Below are 6206 nucleotides of genomic sequence, written 5' to 3'. Positions count from 1 at the left end.
TTCACTTCTTGCACATACTGGCTGACTTTTTGTCCAGTTGTTCTCTCAATTATTAAGAGAAGGATTTTGAAGTCTTCAGCTATAACTAAAGATCTATTTCTCCTTTCAAATACATTTCTATTTCATATTATTGAACCTCTGTTTACATGTATATTTAAAATTGTTAGTCTGCTGATTTGATGTTTCTAGCATTAAATTGCTTCTCCCCTTACCACAAGAATTCACAGTATACTATCATGTCGGCTTAATTTGTTAATGCAAATTAGTCAGGAATGATAGAAAGCACACCAGTGATTATTTGAGGAAGGGAGTTAAGGGAGGCCAGTAGGGAGGCATTACCAAGAGATATTAAGAAACTCTTGAGAGTGATGTGTATATTCGTGATCTTGAATGTGATGTCATCAGAGCGTAGACACATATTCAATACAATGAAATCATTCCATTTAAACAGTTTACTGTATACTAATTATGCCTCTATAAAGCTGTTTTTAAGAAAATAGCCATTATTTTAATCAATACAACAAAGCTCATAATCAAGTAGACCATGACCCAGAGACAAGTTGTTTTCTACTTTGCTCAGGAGGGAGACATGTTCCCTGATGCGGAAGTGTGGGGAGTGGAAGAGCAGCAACGTAGCCCATCCAATTTGATGCCTGTTGTGTGGTGGCTATGCTGACAAAACTGAAGGGACTCACAGACGGGAGGGAGAAAAACTTGGAGACACAGCTATGGGGAAAGAGCAAGCAAGGAAAGCCTCAGGAATGCTGCCTAATCATGCCCGACAGCCACTAGCTGAGGAATCGGGACTCGCCTCTGGCTTGTGACTGAGAACCCTGAGCATCTAAGAGACGGTGCTTCCGAATCGGACAGAAATGCTTCCAAGGTGTGAGACCCGGGAGACTCCAGACCACAGTCACAGCATATGCTCACTGGGTGTAACAGTGCCCAACCCACTGGGTATGCCAGGACTAACTGAATGACACAGAGACTGTTGCTCAATACAAACTGAAGAATTCCATGTGTAACACATACATACACACAATAGAAAATTTTGTATCAGCACTGAAAGTGATACCAGCAGCTCCTTTTTTTTTTATTTTTAAGTGGCCTGCTTCTATGATGTTCAGTCTGAGCTGATGTTAATGCCTTCACAAGTGGGGTGGGCACAGTCAAGTGTCAGAACTGTCACAAAAGGGGGTAATAGTCTATCATGAGACTACAATGACTTCAAACTCAACTTCTTTTAAATTGTGGTAAAATATATGAAACAAAATGTATCATTTTAGCAATTTTTATTATGCTGATTTTCCTATTTTTATATTAATTTTAAATTTTTAAGTCAATGTAATTTGCAGATAACAATACTAAGAACATAATAATAATAATACCTTCCTCCCTCCCTTCTTCTTTTCCCCTCGCTCCATCCCACAATCCTTCCTTCTCCCTGTCTCTTTTTTTAAGTTTTTTGAGATAACATGTTTTAAATTTACATTACAGTAAAAAGGCTTAATACTTCATCAAATAAGAAGTTTAAGAAGTAAAAAGCAAAAATATCCTAGTTTAATGGGAACACAGACAACAGCTAAAAACAGTATTCGAATGGAAAAATGACTATTGCACCCATGTACAATAAAATTTAAAGTAATCACACATAATTAAAACTATAATAGTATAGCATTATAAACCACTGGTTTCACAAAGGTATAAAATAAAATATTATAAAACTATATTTTACCATTGGTTGATGTGCAATTCGGGACATGCTCAAGCTGACTTACCTCAAACGGTAGAGTTAGAAACATACCAGGGGATTACAATTCAATCCCATCAAGGTGGCATGTACCAATGCCATCTCACTAGTCCCAGTGATCAATTTCTGTTCACAATTGATGATAATGATAGGACTAAGAACCAAAGGGATCACATAAACAAGACTAGTGTCTGCAAATACTAGCTGATAGAATAAAAAAGGGAGAGAACGATCCAACATGGGAAGCGAGATACACAGCAGACCCATAGAATGGCAGATGTCCTAAACAGCACTCTGGCCTCAGAATCAGCCCTTAAGGCATGCGGATCTGGCTGAAAAGCCCATGAGAGTATTTCAGGCATGGAAAGCCAAGACACTCTGGGGAAAAAAAAAAAAAAAAAAAAAAAAAAAAAAAAAAAAAAAAAAAAACAAATGAAAGATCTCCGCGAATGAGATCCCAGTGGAAAGAATGGGTCATCAAAGAAGGAGGTACCTTTCTCTGAAGGGAGGAGAGAACTTCCACTTTGACCATGGCCTTGTCTAAAAATGATCAGAGTCAGTGAACTCAGGGGGCTTCCATAGCCTTGGCAGCTCATGACAAGAGCCTAGGGTGATTACTGATGCCATAAACAAGAGTGTCAATTTGTTAAGTCAACAACAGGAGTCACTGTGCACTTACTCCTCATGTAGGATCTTTGGCCTTAGTGTGCTGTACATTGAGATTTAATGCTATAACTAGTACTCAAACAGTATTTTTCACTTTATGTTTCTGTGTGGGTGCAAACTGTTGAAATCTTTACTTAATATATGCTAAACTGATCTTCTGTATATAAAGAGAATTGAAAATGAAACTTGATGTGGATGGAAGGGGAGAGGGAGTGGGAAAGGGGAGGGTTGCGGGTGGGAGGGATGTTATGGGGGGGAAGCCATTGTAATCCATAAGCTGTGCTTTGGAAATTTATATTCATTAAATAAAAGTTAAAAAAAACTATATTTGCAGCAATACTGATACACACAGCTATTTCTTTTACTTTTTCTTTGTTTTTTTTTTTTTAATTTTAGTTCCCACATAGGGAGAAAATCTTATATTTATTTTTAAGTCTTAAACACAATGAATCAGAGATACCTGCATGTAGCACTGTTCTACAATAGCCAAAAATTAGAAAAAATCAAGGTGTCCATCATCAGATAAATGGATAAAGAAAATGTCTTATACATACATAACAGAATATTATTCAGCCATAGAAAGAAGGAAATTCTACCATTTGCAGCAATATGGATGCAACTGAAGGAAATCCCGTTGAGTGAAATAAGCCAGACCCAAAGAGACAAACACCACTTTTTGGCAACTTCCAACTGCAAAGTTCAGTAGTGGCTGATTACACACATCATTGTGCAAATGATCTCCAGAACTCTCTTTACTTCTCAAAACTGAAATTCTGTACTTATTGATCAACAATAGAATTCCATGTTCTACCCTCCCTCAGGCCCTGTGAGCCATCTTCTTACTTCCTACGTCTATGAATTTAAGTTCCCTAGGTGCTCATACAGTGGAACCATACAGCATTTGACTTTTCATAATCAGCCCATTTCATTCAGTATGTGGTAGCATATGTCAGAATTTTCTTCTGAGTCTGAATACATAAGTGTGTAGGTGTGTGAGAATATGCATATATATATAATATTATGTACTCTGTTTAAAATTTATCCATTATTCCATCACTGGACACTTGGGTTGCTTCCACCTTTTGTCCGTTGTGAATAATGCTTCTATTAGCACAGATACAACAGTATCTCTTTGAGATTCTTTCAGTTGTCTTATTTCTATACCAAAAGTAAAATTATTGGATGATATGGTGATTTCATTTTTAACCTTTTGAAGAACTGTTTTACTGTATTCCAAAGTAGCAGCACCATTTAAGTTCCTCCCAACAATGTGAAAGCATTCCATTTTCCAACTTTCTGCTTCTTGGCTAAAGCTTACCTGTTCCAGTAATACTTGCTTTTTGTTTTATTTTTATTCATTTTGCTGTTTTCTTTCCAAAAATTAAGCAGCTATCTTAATGGATGTGCCAACTCCATCTTTTGACCTAGAATTTTCTCTAAATTATCGAAGCTAACTTTCAGAAGAGTAAAAGATATAATGGTTCTATTTTCTAGAAATGAGAACATGCCTAAAACATGATCAGATTAATTAATGTAATATTTTATGTTTATTTTGGAGTAGAGGTGCTATGACAAGGCTACATTCTAAAGAAATTCTGTCTCATTTTTACATCTTCTCTTCTTGTTTTAGCCTAAGCTTCAGTGGTGTGTGAGATGCTAAAGAGATAAGTATTGAGTTCAAATCATTTTAATTTCTCCTCATTTCTTGTTATGCCGTCTTTCTCCCTTTTAGCATCTTAACTTTGCTGAAAAGTAAGTTTTGAAGGGAAGTACTCGGGAGAGTGAAGTCCACCTAGGCTAGACTCATGGATCCCAGAACCTTTTCTTTTTTTTTTAATATTTTTTTTTAATTTTATTTTTTATGTTTTATCAGGGCTATGCTGATCAAGTCACCATTTCTCATAGTGTCCATTTCACTTCAACAGGTTTCCTTTTTGGTGTTCAGTCAGTTGTCACCGATCAGGGAGAACTTATGGTATTTGTCCCTTTGGAACTGGCTTATTTCACTCAGCATGATGTGTTCCAGATTCCTCCATTTTGTTGCAAATGACTGGATTTCGTTGTTTCTTACTGCGGTATAGTATTCTAAAGAGTACATATCCCATAATTTCTTTATCCAGTCTACCGTTGATGGGCATTTAGGTTGGTTCCAGGTCTTGTGAATTGAGCTGCAATAAACATTAGGGTGCAGACCGCTTTTTTGTTTGCCAATTTAATTTCCTTTGGGTAAATTCCAAGGAGTGGGATGGCTGGGTCGAATGGTAGGGTTATATTCAGGTTTCTGAGGAATCTCCAGACTGAATTCCATAGTGGCTTGACCAGTTTGCATTCCCACCAACAGTGGGTTAGTGTCCCTTTTTCCCCACATCCTCGCCAGCATCTGTTGTTGGTAGATTTCTGTATGTGAGCCATTCTAACCGGGGTGAGGTGAAACCTCATTGTGCTTTTGATTTGCATTTCCCTGATTGCTAGTGACCTTGAACATTTTTTCATGTGCCTGTTGGCCATTTGGATTTCCTCTTTTGAAAAATGTCTATTGAGGTCCTTGGCCCATCTCTTAAGTGGGTTGTTTGTTTTGTTTTTGTGGAGTTTCTTGATCTCTTTGTAGATTGTGGTTATTAACCTTTATCTGTTGCATAGTTTGCAAATATTTTTTCCCATTCTGTCGGTTGTCTCTTCACTCTCCTGACTGTTTCTTTTGCAGTACAGAAACTTCTCAATTTGATGCAATACCAATACCTTTTCGATCAGCCATTTGTGACTGGATCCCAGGGATGTACTCACGCTCGGGAGTTACCAGGGTGGACATCGAGAGAACTGCGTTGGGAGCCCCTGGGCAGACTCTCCCATCAGCCATTTGGTTATCCTTCCCATGACATTTAATCTAGAGTGGAGGCTCTAGTGAGAAGAAAGCTCCTTTCTGGTCTCATGGTGCTATGCATGCATCCTTGGATAAGTCTTTAAGCTTATGAACACATATCCTGATCTCTTAATGAAGAAAATCAAATTATTAGGTTTCTCAGTTTTTAAAAATTCAAGAATAATGCGTAATCTGGCAATATATATCTTAGTAAGGGTTTATCCTGCTGAAGTGCCTCCAAATTGGGACTAAATGATGATACTATGTACATCATTAAAAATAATGACACACTGTGTGATATGCCATGCAATTTTAGATGATAATTTTAAACAAATACATGGATTATTTATAGGAGCTGATCACAATTTCCTTGATGTTAAGGTCACACACATACACACACAGAGGCACATATGCACATTTGTCCAAAGTATTTCTCTCAAGCATGAATCTAGCATCATTAACAGTGTCACCTGGATGACTCTCCAGCATGCTGTGTGAGACTGGCAAATCACAGGCTGTAGTCTGACACAATGTAGCTCAATATTTTTGTCTTTTACAAACAAGTTAAAATAAAACAGAGCTTTGTCACAGCATACAGACTTGGGATGATCTGTTCCATATAGACTTTACTTTGTTAATATGTCATATCTTCTCCGGATTAATTTAACCTCCATCCATTTCAAGTCCCAGCCAGAAGTGCATTGTCCATCAAAAATTAAACGATATTAAAATTAGTTGAAAAATAAAAATTTGTTTCCATTGAAACGTACCAATTTTTACTGCACCTCTATTATTTCCCAGGTTCTAAGCCAAAGCTACTCATTATGAGTGAAATAATTCTGCTTTGATGGAGCTAGTGAATTGGAAGAGTAGATAAAAACTCTGTGGACAAGTTGGGTCATCTCATCACCACGTATGTGTCTTTTTCTT

Source organism: Oryctolagus cuniculus, chromosome 4 (assembly GCF_964237555.1).
Source record: "Oryctolagus cuniculus chromosome 4, mOryCun1.1, whole genome shotgun sequence".
Classification (NCBI taxonomy): domain Eukaryota; kingdom Metazoa; phylum Chordata; class Mammalia; order Lagomorpha; family Leporidae; genus Oryctolagus; species Oryctolagus cuniculus.
This window is presented reverse-complemented; position numbering follows the sequence as displayed.